This window comes from Pleurodeles waltl, chromosome 1_2, assembly GCF_031143425.1.
Source record: "Pleurodeles waltl isolate 20211129_DDA chromosome 1_2, aPleWal1.hap1.20221129, whole genome shotgun sequence".
Lineage (NCBI taxonomy): Eukaryota > Metazoa > Chordata > Amphibia > Caudata > Salamandridae > Pleurodeles > Pleurodeles waltl.
In genome coordinates, this window is record NC_090437.1 from 208,810,268 (window position 1) to 208,823,588 (window position 13,321).

Below are 13,321 nucleotides of genomic sequence, written 5' to 3' on the forward strand. Positions count from 1 at the left end.
GGAAAAGCAGTGAAAAACAAGGGAAAAACTAGGAAATGCAGTTTGCTGTTTTATAATGTACTGAAAAAGAAATCAAAGCACTCAAGCTTCTCATCAAACTACTCCCGGATTATGCATCATTAAACGTGGGCTCCTCAATAGACACTAACGGAAAATCAAAAGGATGGTAGAGAATGTTTCCAATTAAATATGGATGATATACCGAAGAAATGGTTTTAGTAATAAAGGGAGAAAATTCAGCCCACAAGAAAATCCTGTAATGGCTTTGCATATCAGCACCTTCACTTATGCAAATCGCTGAAAAGGTAACTTGAGGGAAACTTTAATTGGCCTTAAATGTAATCTCCATGCCATGTAGCTCAGCAGTGAAAATAAGGGAAAAGCAAGGAAGGGCACACAAAGAACAGGGGTAAATTAAGGAAAAAGCAGTGAAAACAAGTGAAAAGCAAGGAATAAGCATACAAAAAAGGAGAAAAAGTAAGGAGAAAGCAGTGAAAATGACAGAGAAACAATGAGAGGGCACACAAAAAAGGGGAAAAATGCAATGAGAAAGCAGCAAGAATGAGAGAAAAGTAGGAAGAAGGCACTCAAAAATGGGGGGAAAAGCAAGGAAAAGACAGACAAATGCAGACTCCATTAAGTAGGTCCTGGGAGGAGGAAGGGGCGCTGGGAGCTTGTGGGTGGGACTAGGAGGGAGACTGGAAATAACAGACAGCAGTAGGGGGTGGCAAGGAGTTAAAAAGCAAGGAGAAAGCAGTGAAAGCAAGATAAAGGCAAGGAGAAGGCACACAAAAAATGGGGGGAAGCGAGGAGAAAGCAGTGAAAATGAGGGAAAGGCAAAGAGAAGGCAGTGAAAAACCAGGGAAAATCATGGTGAAGGCCCTCACAAAACGGCAAAAAAAGCAAGGAGAAGACAGGAGAGCTAGGCCTGGGGCCTGCTCCTATGGCGTATGTCTGTGAATTTATTTTGGGAGAAATTTGCTTGTTATGATTGGTTATAAAATTACTCACTAACTAGTGACACAGACAACTTACTAGTCGGTTGGATGGTCTGTGGAAAACTATTCAACATGTGTAGGATAAGGACACCTATATCATGTTCTTCACAGTGTAATTATTGCTGGACAGAGACCCTATTCCTCCTCACTTAAGAATGCAAAAATGAATTAGGCGACCTTTACACATTTTTGTAAATCGAAACTCAGAGAATCCGAAAGTGCAAGGTGAATGTGTGCTGTAACACTTAAATAACAAATGCATTTTTCGATGCTAAAAATGGTAACGGGTTAGTAAACCATGCTTCTTTCCTATTACAAATCCTTGTGGGCCACATAACTAAATAATAATAGTAGCAAACTTTCTCAAAAATGCGATTTGCTGTTTTATAATGTACTGAAAAAGAAATCAAAGCACTCAAGCTTCTCCGTCAAACTACTCCCGGATTATGCATCATTAAATGCGGGTTCCTCGATAGACACTAACGGAAGATCAAAAGGACGGGATAAAAAGTTTCCAATTAAATATGGATGATGTACCGAAGAAATGATTTTAGTAATAAAGGGAGAAAAGTCAGCCCACAAGAAAATCCTGTAATGGCTTTGCATATCTGCGCCTTCACGTATGCAAATCGCTGAAAAGGTAACTTGAGGGAAACTTTCATTGGCCTCAAATGTAATCTCCACGCCATGTCCTTCATCCTGGTTGCATAACGAGAATGAACGGATATGGCCAATTGAGAAAGATGTTATTCTCACCTCCTCCCTGTTCCTTTTTTTTCATTTTACAAAGACCTCCTTCAGGGTTGCCGCTTCTCAATTTAATTCACATATATTTCAGAAACCACATGTTAATAATCCTGTTAAGCTGTCAAAATACAGTGTGGCGTGTCTTTGTTTTATTTATTTTTTTAAACGCAGTGTTTTAGTATAAGATTATTTCAAATCCAAAATGTCAGAAAATGTGCTGTTAATAAGAAATAAGAGCGCTCAGGCTTTGTTTCCAGTAAGGAAAGTCTAACTTAGTGGTATTTGCAATTTTGCCAGGAAATCCCATGGTCTGACCTGAGAACCCAAAGCAGCCCTGGCAAATATGTTCAAACCAGCCCCCCTTTCTTTGTTTCTTCATCAAACTCTCTTTCCATCAGTCCATTTTCTCTTTCTGTGTCACTCCTGTACTTCCCTCTGATCATTCTCTCTCCAACTTCCCCCCACTTTCTGTCTCTCTCTCCCTCTCTCTCTTTCTTGAAGCCTCCCTGTCACTGCTCTAATTAATCTTGGGGAGCTGAGGAAAGTGATGGAGAGACCACAGGCTTTCAAGACTGGCCTCCAAGAGCTCCAGCCCACAGGGTAAATGTCTGGTGGACTAAAGGAACGATTCACCCATGGGAGATTCCAATCATCATTGCAAACCAGTTGCTTTTCCTTCTTAAGATTGCGTTCCATTGGGTATGATAATTGATAAACCCTCAGATACTGATTCAAACTCCTATCTACTGCACATATTGTTTCATTTCCATGCGGCTCACGCTGTCTTTTACTCATTGGGAACTGGCACCTGACCCAGTTTTTGTGAATGATTTACACAGAAGTATGCTTTAAGAAAATGTCTACTATAGATATGTATGTATTAATGTCCATTTTAAAACACCAGGGCTTATTTACAAAGCACTTTTGAGGAAAGAAAATTGTAATACTGGAGTTCTTATTTAGGTACTCTGAGATAAATTTGTGAATCGTGAAAAATGCAAAGACAATACATTACTCTATACTTAAATTGTATTTGAATGTACCCATTAAATTAACATTTTAGATGCTTTGAGGCTAATTTACTAAGGACTGTAAAAGAATGCAATAAAGTGCTACAGGATGTGGAGTAAGGGCCTTAACTGCCCACTTCGGGGTTGAGGGAACGAGGTTCGAGTCTCAGTGTCTGCTCAACATCTTGTGATTCTGGGCAAATCAATAAATCTCCCTGTGCCTACTATTCAGCGCCTTGAGACCCGCATGGGTGATTCTCACACTTTGCAAATCCTGGATTTATTTATAAACAAAGAAACTGTTTTAATTTCCACTATCACTGAAGAGTATTTTAGAAACATCTTATTGCTTCAGCAAACCCATATAAAACAGCATCAGAATAATATAGCTGAATAATATAGCTTTTCACCCAATATTTACCAAGCTGTTGACTGTGGGAGGCTCCCTTTCTATATAGACCCCACTGTCTTTTTTTTTCATGTCAATAGGGAGCAGCTACCGATTTTCTATTACTCAGAATATGCAGGAAAACCTTTCCATTATCTCATCCTGTGGTAAAAAAAGATACAGTTTCTATTTACCACAATTATGCCCCAAAAAACCATCATCCTATAAACATTTAACAAAAACGCAAATATCGATTACAAGAATATAAAAAATGAATAATATCAACAACAATATTAATAAACAAAATAAATTTGACTATTAGACACATACAGAATATGTAAAATATAAAAATTCACAAGATCAACTACAAAAATATTGCCTAAAATAATTAAAAAAAAATACATGTAATTAATAAATAATTTATAAGTAGCCATACCAACACATAACACCACAAAATACAACTATAGTATTAAAATAAATTATACACAAACTGTACATTAGGAAAATATTGAACATTATAGAACAGTCCATATTTATTCAAAACATATCTGCAATTAAATTATTAACAAACCTAACTAATTACAAAGAATTTAAAAGCGATAACAAACATTTTCACATAAAGCAATATATTTTTAAAAACTATACGGTATGAATATTCAAATATCATATCTCAGCATGTGCATATATATTAAACACTTAAACCAAAATCCTAAATAGCATTCACCTAATAAAGAACAACCTGAAAAAATTAAAACCAAACACAAATAACCAAAGTAACCACACTTCAACTTCAAATAATGTAACTAATAGAGCTATTTACATAATTAATTTACCACTTTCAAAAGAGCAGAAAACACATCTACATTTTGCAGCAGAAGTACTACATCTATAGGAATCAATATTTTGCCCTATTTCCTATTTAAAACCCAGGAGGAACACTTCAAAAATACTGACTACAAACCTTTCTAAGTAAGATATACCTGCAAACTTCAATGTACTCTAAAACTAAGATTTCTGGAGGAACTGTCCATCTTTTGCGTGGTGTACCCATTGATTTTTTCCCTGACTGTTTTAGCTGGCTGTAGAGCTCTTTGCCCTTGGTAACCAGAGGTAAAGTGCAAGGGCTTGCTCTTTCAACATGTCAAAATTAGCATGTGTCTGCTTGGCCCTGGTAGCTTACCTATAAGTCTCTCGAATATCTTAGAGAGTATACCAAAAGCATGTAATTCAAATGTCACTAGTGAACTGCAACACCTGTTTCTCTATATCTTCTACAGTGGCAGTGAAAATATAACTGCATGGCTACTATGTATAGCCCGGCTGTGTCAGTTTTAAATTGCAAATGAGACCTGTCACAATAATCATTTTTAACAGATCAAAACAGCCCTTTTAGATATTTATGTCACCCCTGTGTAGCTCTTATTGCTCATAAGGTAGAGTGCATAGCATTTAAAAGTAGGACAAAAGTAATCAAAAGTTTAATGTTTAACATGTCCTTACAATGAAAAAACCCTAAAAGCCATTTCACTGTAGAAAGGGTGGTTGTTCCATAAGAAAACAGTGAGTCATATTATAACACTTAATATTGCTAATTCCAATTATGACTCATTCCAACTGTAGGAAACCTCTAAAACATTTCAAGTAGTCCACCATTCAATGCAACATCATTACATCATGTTGTGTATTTGGAGAAAAAAGAGTGAACAATGGACTGAAAAGTGGTTACTGTTGATAGTTTATATTCACAACTCACATGCAGTGTTCTGTGGCAAAGTGCATATACAAGTGCTCAAGAAAGTGGACAAAACATTTACAACATATATGTCATAAGACACTGTACATTCCCCTCGCTCTCTACATTTATTCCAACTTCGTAATTTAGGACACTGTAGGACAATTTGCAGTTCCTGCTATTATTATTGTATCTGGAAATGGGGGAGGAGGTAGTGGGGTATTGTCAACATTTTGACCCTGGGTCAATTCCGGGTTCTTTTCAGGACCGATTCATCTAACTAAACAACCTCCAATTAATGGAGACAGAACAGGAAATAATGCTCAGTCCAAAATTATTCCTATGATATATTAATTAAAAATTCTCCCAAGAAGGAGAACCACAAGTAATTCTGACCATACACTCATATGTTAGTATAGATCCACGCTCAGTAGTCTGCTAGCACATTCTAAGTAATCAATACTTGCCTTATAATGATACAAAGATACCTAACATTTTAATGTATGTCAAAACAGTGTGGTATGCCCTTAGCCAAGTAAAGAGTGTTACAGGTCACCATCGAAGTAGGCAGAACAGAGCTTGTGACTTATCTTCAATCCTATGTTACCAATCCCTACAGCTGACATGTTAAAGTTCTATTTTACATCATGTGATGTCAATTCACATGCAATATATCAAAGGTAAGTTGCAAACCACATAGGTGTGCCGGAAATCATATTAATTGAATTGCTTACATTTCTGCATAAGCATGTGTGCACATGGACAAAGGCACTAATCTCTTAAACTGTGCCCAATACCATCAGTGACCACACAAAAATGCACTTGTCTCCCCAGTATCACTCATCATAACTGAAAGGGAGATAACATGCATGTACATACAAATACATTGTGGTAACAACCAACCCAAGTTAACCTGTTTGAAAAACCTGCTCCCTGCAATGTAATCCTAGTTTCACAAAAACGTCACTAGGAAAGAAGAATGAAGTAAACCTCAATAATATAGGCAACAACAAGTTGTGGTCCACCAACCTGCACCATTTGCTAAAGCCTTAGTAGTAATGGTGAGCACATCTGTATACCAAAGACTGCCAAGCAGAATCATCGTGCAAAAGGAAGATGCAGCAAGCACTTCCAGCTTATCTCTTGTGTCTCCGTGGACACCTAGATTGTCAACCCGAGTCGCCATGTTTGGCAAATACCATTCCAATACAATATAATATACTCGCAACTCAAGTCATAGTCAAATGAAACTAGTTCAGTTGTCAGGTGGCAGTCGTCACCCATAGGGAGATGGGAGGTGGGTAGGGGGGGTAGAGGAGACTAATTGGAAAAACTGAGAGAAGGGGAATACATTTCTTTGTAAAAAGGTAATTCATATTTTAAGTAATTTACCTATGGGCCTGACACATCCAGGTGCTCCACATGTATGTAGATTCACTGAACACAACCTGAACTGACATAAAATTGAGGAATTTTGCATCATTACAACAGGAACACACCTGTATTGTTTATCAAGAGAGACTTTCTATTATCATAGAGGTAGTTCACATCCTTGCAGAACCACTAAACAAAATTACAACTGACTCAACCATGTAGAGTGCTGCATCATTGTCTTCATCAGGAATTTACATTAAAGTCACGTCTAACCAAATAGTAAATGGCATTACCTTGTAGACAACAGGTGAATACTGCACCAATCAGTCTATGTACAATAGTTGATCACTGTGGCATTATTGAGAGCCACCTGAGGTCATTAACATAATTTAGGTGATTCTGGGTAGAAATACAACTGACTCAATCATGTAGAGTGCTGCATTATTGTCTCAATCAAAAATTTACATTGAAGTCACTTCTAGCAACAGAAATACCAAGTGGCATAACCATGTAGACCACAGGCGAACACTGCATCAATCAGTCCATATACAATAGTTGATCACTGTGGCATTATTGAGAGATGCCTGAGGTCATTAACATAATTTAGGTCATTCTAAGTGCTAACATGACCATCCATTTATACCTTTGCCTGTCCAGGAGGTGTTTAATATTGCCACCTCGACTGTCCTTGGCCACCACTTCCGCCACTTGCTAAAATATTCAATCCTCAGTATGTTGATGTTCCATGAAGTGTCCTACCAGAGTTACCCCTTCCACTTTGCATTTAATTCTGCTCCTGTGTTGAGCAATCCGCTGTTTAGCCATCTTTATTGTTTGACTCACATATATTTTCACACATGGACATCTTATAGTGTAAATCACAGTTTGTGTATTACAACTGGAAAAAGACTGTAGATTAAACACCCTGTCTTGTACTACTAGAGTTTTCATGTTAGAGGGAAACTTACACACAAAACAGCCCCACACCTTTCTTGGGAGTCTCCTTCTGTGCTATAACAACACAATCTATATTTTTGTTCCTTTTATAAGCAAATAATGATGCCACATTACAGGTAGGATATGTCAAAGTTTAACGTTCAACATGTCCTTACAGTGAAAAAGCCCCAAAAAGCTATTTCACAATAGAGAGGGTGACTGTTCCATAAGATTATAGTGAGTGACATTAGTACACTTAATATTGCTAATTCCAGTTAGGAAACATCTAGGAATTTAGTTTAAAGACACTTGTTAATAGTTATTCAAAATACAGTTAAAGGGTAAAATCAATTTTCAATAACTATTAAGGGACATTTACTTTTATAATGTTACCTTTTCCTTGCCTAAAGCCTCTGGATGCCCTTTTGCAAGAGTTCTCTCACCTGGCAAATGAATAGCCCACTTGATGAGGTTTGAAAAGTGTTCCCAGAGTGTGGGAAGGCGTTTTTGGCCCCGTGGCAGGATGACCATTTGGACTGTGCCCAAGAACATGAATAGCTTAAACATACCCTAACTGCTCACAGGCATATACAAGATGACACCTGGGCATGGGCCCTTCTTTATCCCCCCAGACAGGCAGGCTCAATCCCATTGGGAGATGAGCTGTCTCCAATGCTGATTTAGAGAGACCACAGAGGAGAAGTTGCTAATTTCCCTGATCATATATCTGGGGTGGGCACAAAGGCTCTGCATAAGGGGAGATGGGTTTTACCATCTTAGATTTAGGCAGAGTGGAGCTATGTGGGATTGTTTGCTGTAGGACACAGAGTAAGTGCTGCATAACTGTTTTGGGTTACCCCTGGGAGCTTTTACCCCATTGGTTAAGGAGGAGCCAGGAGTCACCCCTACCTACAGGTTGATGTGAGGCATAAATTTGCACACACAGTACCCTTCTCAGAACACTACTGGACATGTGGAAGATTAGAAGAGGGGTGAACCTGTTGTCTGAGACCTGAGACGGACCCAGAATACTGGATATGCTCTCACCGATGTGGATGAAGCAAGGCAGAGCGAGGTGAGGTGAAGCAGCAGTAATGGTTGTGGCATGCCACAGTGACCTTTCAGGAGTGAATCAGGGCCCCAGCACAGGGGACACTGGCACCAATACCCTGTGTGCCACCCTGTGTTAGCACCCACCATCCAACACCCATCTTCCGCTAGCCGTGCATCGGCACCAGCTCCATATGCTTGGACGTCAATCATCGGCCCTCACCACCCCCACATTGTTATTAGCAGTGGCTCTAGCACAAGAGGAGCACAGGAGAGAAAGCGGAGTAAGGGCTAGAGCAATTACCCCTGGTGGAGCTCTTGGAGATAGATAGCCTCATGCCAGACTTGAGTCACAAAAAGTCAACAGCCAGCAGTCAAAACTCAACAGGACAACAGGTTAACAGGAGATCACAGAGTCCAAGAGGTTCTGTAACCAGTAATCCCCAAGTGAGGTGGTAAGAGGTGGCAAGGAGGCGGCAAGGAGGGATAAGGTACTACTGCAAAAAAAGGCAGCTCATAAGCACAAGGTGGCAAGGAGATGGCAAGGAGGGAGAGGTTACTGCTGCAAGGCAGCGCAAAGCCACAAGGCAAGAAGGCAAGAGCAGGTGTGGCAGGCTTAGGTACAGCCATTGTGGTTGGAGCCCTTGGTCCTTGGAAGCAGTCCAGCAAGCTTGGGTGTGGCTTGTGGCCAGGGTATACCCACTCCCCTGTATTGTGCCACATCATACCAGACTATCCTTCACCCACCTCCCTGCTCCTCCCTGATCCAGGTGGCACACCATTTCCTGGCCTGTCCTCCCTGCCCTTCCTAAAAAATAAACTCTTCGCAACCTGCTTGAGTTTTTGAGTGCAAAGGAGTGCTTGTGCCCCTGGCCTGTAGATTCCAGCCAGTGAAGGTGACTCCGATACACCTCACAAGTGGCACTGAGGATGTCATTGTAGTATCAAAATACAAAAGCATCAATACATCATCATAGCACTAGTGAACCACTGCGATGGGATCAGCAGCCTGAACAATTTGCTAATCAACCCACAATAGTGAATTCAATAGTTAATATTTAATCTAATTTAACCTCAAGTCTTTTAAACCTCAACTTGCAACTTTCTTCAACAGCAGATTACAAACATAGTGGGTAAGCCAGGCTACAAAATGTCAAGGGAAACAAGGATACAAGAAGCAAAATAAGCTGCTGTTTGTCCCAAAGCAACCAATTAGCTCAAGTATAGCCACTGGAGAATGCTATGAGTCTTTGAATATTATGTGGGCTGGTGGGGACAAAACGGCTGTGGCAGTCTCAACCTCAAAACTGCTTATGGACATCTCAAGTGTTCTGCTTGTTCCTTTTAGTGCTAGTGCTTACATCAATGAAGAAGAGGAAGTAATGAGAGAATAAGATGTAGTAAAAGATACAGAGTGTTTCACCACCATGCAGGATAAGTGGAGGCCCACAACCTCTTATGCAGAGGTCTTTCCCAGGCTAGTGGCCCAACCACGAGCCTGGTGGAGTGGGCTGCCCAGTCACCCTCCCGTGCATTATTACCGGCTGATATCGATCTGCACAGAGGCAGAACAAACTCTGTATTGACAGCTTCAAAGCAGCCAACCACTTCCAATGTTCTTCCCCCAAACAAAATTGACAACTACTTTATGACTATCCTAGGCATTGAGCAACCACCACCAAACCCACTGCTGAAGGAAAGGACAGAGTCATTCTCTTCTGAATACAAACATACATATTGTCAGATTATTAGAGCCAGTGCCAGTGGGCAAACATTCCTCTGTAACCACCTAGAAATTATGTCAGAAAGCCCAGACTGAGAAGGTGGTAGCAAAAAGATCCCAGGAGGTTGGGTAGCTCACCTTCCAAATGTAAGAGAGGTTGCCCAGGACACGCACCAGGTCATATTTAAAGCTGATATTCACAAATAAATTGATGCCACAGAAACTGAAAGCCAGTCACTAGTAACACACAAACCATTAGCTCTCCTGCAAAGCCTGGGATAAGCAAGAGTGGTGCAACTCCCCATCACCATCCTCTGTAAGTCAATCATTTCTGTCAGCAGCAGGGTGTCAGGCAGCACATTCTAGCTGGATGAGGAAGTCATGGGCCATGTGGACACATACCATGGGGGTCTTGCTGCAATAGTTCTCATTCTCGTTTTAATAGCTGTATGGAATCTCTATTCCCAGATTGCCAGCTAATCCAGCCTAGTGACACTGATGCTGATTTTAATGTAACTGACTCTACTCCCTCAGAGCCTTATCCAAAGCAACTGATGTTTGCCATCATGCACACTATTTGCAGAACCCTGCATCTCACCACAAACAGTTTAACAGCACACAACCTGAAGCTGGGCGACCAAACAAGAATTCTTAGTAAGATGTAATCTGGCAAAACAACGATTGACTCTTGCATGCAAGTAACGGAATCTGCGGTGTTAGAATCCCTCAAGAACAGTGCATTTTCAAGCAAAATTAAAACCTGTTCAAAGATTATTGCCAAGCTCACAGAACTACCAGAAGTTATTAACTCAGTTTTAGAAGTGTGTAAATAAACAGCGAACAAATGTACATCTCGAGCGAGCACAGACCAACACGAAATTAAAGCTTCAACTGCACCCTGCAAGGGGTGGCACAGGAACAAGGTCCTCATGAGGAGTAGGAGAAGGACCCCGGCAAAAACAGGGATCCCATAGCAAGTGCAGGGAATTCAGCCGAGCAAGCTGCCACTGATTGTCCCAGTCAAAGCACCTCTGCTGGGAGCTATAGAAATTCAACTGAATCACATAGGAAGAATCAACACCTAAGGCAGCCACAAAACAATAGCTGTACAAAATCTTCAAAAAACTACCAAAGAAAAATCAAAGAAAGGCAAGTAGAGCAAATATTAGATCCCCAAGAGCAGAAAAACCCTTATGCAGGGAGATGTAGGTAACCGAGGGAATAGTAGAACCTTAATGGTAACAGTCAACTGAAATCAGCGACTGAAGATGGCACCCAAAAAAACTTGCACACAAGCCTCAGATGTGAACTAAAGAAAGAAAAAATCTTGAAATGTGAAGCATCTTGCAGAGAGCACACCCACATCAAAAGAGGACTGCTAGTGAGCAGGTCGTTGTAGCTGTTCACACAAATGTGTCACATAACATGGAGAATGCTTCTGATCATGAATCTATTACCTTGTCAAGCAATGGGACCATGCACTTGTAGTCAAATGATTAACTTGTAAACATTCACTATTATATATTTGCAACCCCATATGTTGCATACCCAGAGCATATAGTGCTTAGCCTAGGATACGATTTGAATGACCTGGGAACTGCACAAGTTGTTGGTGCTAGGGGGATGGCAGAAGCCATAACGCAACGTTCAACAACTGAACAGATGAACAGGGCCAGTAATGACAGTGATGAGAAAACCCCCCAAAGGACAGCAGCAAATATGGCAAGAGAATCCATCTTCAATTTCTGGTGGCCCACATGCAGGTCAAAGCATCAATGTAAATGACAGCATGCCTTATCATTGATGTACTCGAAAATAAATCGTGTTCCGGGGCCAGAGACCAGCATGTGGCAGCAACAGCGCAGCCTTAAATACAATAGAGATCGTTCTTGACTCAAATCCTCAGGATGACTGCATGGCTAGTCTAGTAAACCAGGAAGTAGCTTCAAGAACAAAATCCATAAGGGTTCTTGGCCACATAGCAGCAACCGAGGCAAACAGGTCACCAGTCAGGCAAGTGTACAATCTGCAGAAACATGAAGAAAAAAGTACTGATATGTGCACCACAAATTGCAGGGCTGGGAGGCTCAGCCCAGCAGATTCACATACTGAGATTCCGCAAGAGATCCAACGAGTATCTGTGATCTTTGTAGTTACACCAACCTATCAATCACGGGGGCACCATGACATTCTCAATAGGTGTAATGTACTGAGGGTCCTGCACTTTGTGCAAGGGCTACATAATTTGTCATTGAGTGACCTGTTAAGAGTTGGTTTTACACATGTCAATCCTACTGGAGAGGAGGGCTCTACAATCACATTGTGGGTGAATAAGCGGGTGGCAGACAGTATTCTGGCAAAAGTAAAATATTGGCTAATTGGGAAATACTGGTCCAGGAAGGCAGTCTGAATCCTTACCCTAAAATAATCAAAGTAGAGTGCGCAAGAACGAGGTTTTGCTTTCAGCCCTGGGCACCACCAGCAACATCTTCAAGAAGGAAGCACTCAGCTTAAAAGTTAATATACCGCCACTTAGTGAAGGATTCAACCAGAATATTGTTGAGATCAATCAAAGGCAAATCAATAGGGCCTATATATCCCCTGTGGAGCTGCAGAGAGGTTACACATGGCTGACTTTTCCACCTCATGTCACTCACCTCCCATAGGAATAGCGAACTGCAAAGAATCCTGAGGCCAGGCTAACGGTGCTCAGTTGGAATATAGCTGGCTTAAAATCAAAGATGGACGGCACAGTCTGGGTGAACTTTATCTCTAATCGAACAGTATTTTATGTTTCAAAGAAACCTGAGCCCTAGATAAGCTCAATGTGGATGGGTTCACTGCGTTCTTTATAAGTGCCACAAAGGCAACAATGGAGAGATCAAGAGATGGCCTTTTCAATCTCTATCTCTACACAACTAAGTACAGACAGCCAACTGTTCACCTCAATTAATGTGAATTTTCAAAAATTGGTAATTTCTGGTGAATGCTGGGTGCTGACCCTTATGAATATCTACTTTCTGCCAGGTATACAAGCAGACTTTCATAGGCAGATGGCCGAACTAGAAAAGCACACCATTGACAGTGCACGCTCACCATCATCTTCATCATTGAGCCTGGCATGAGCAAAACATGTCAACCTAGTATGCAGAGATTTTAACACCAACCCTGATAACTCAATGGCTCATCTAGATGTGCTGTGCAATCCCGCTATGGGTAAACCATTGTATCTATGTTCTATGTTAACTCGCTGCGCCAGAGGAGGAGCTGCAATAACATCCTTTGCACTCAACCATGATGTTCTACCATCGCTTACCTGCACAATGGAAGAATGGATGGGGCAGATTTTAGAAGAGCTACGAG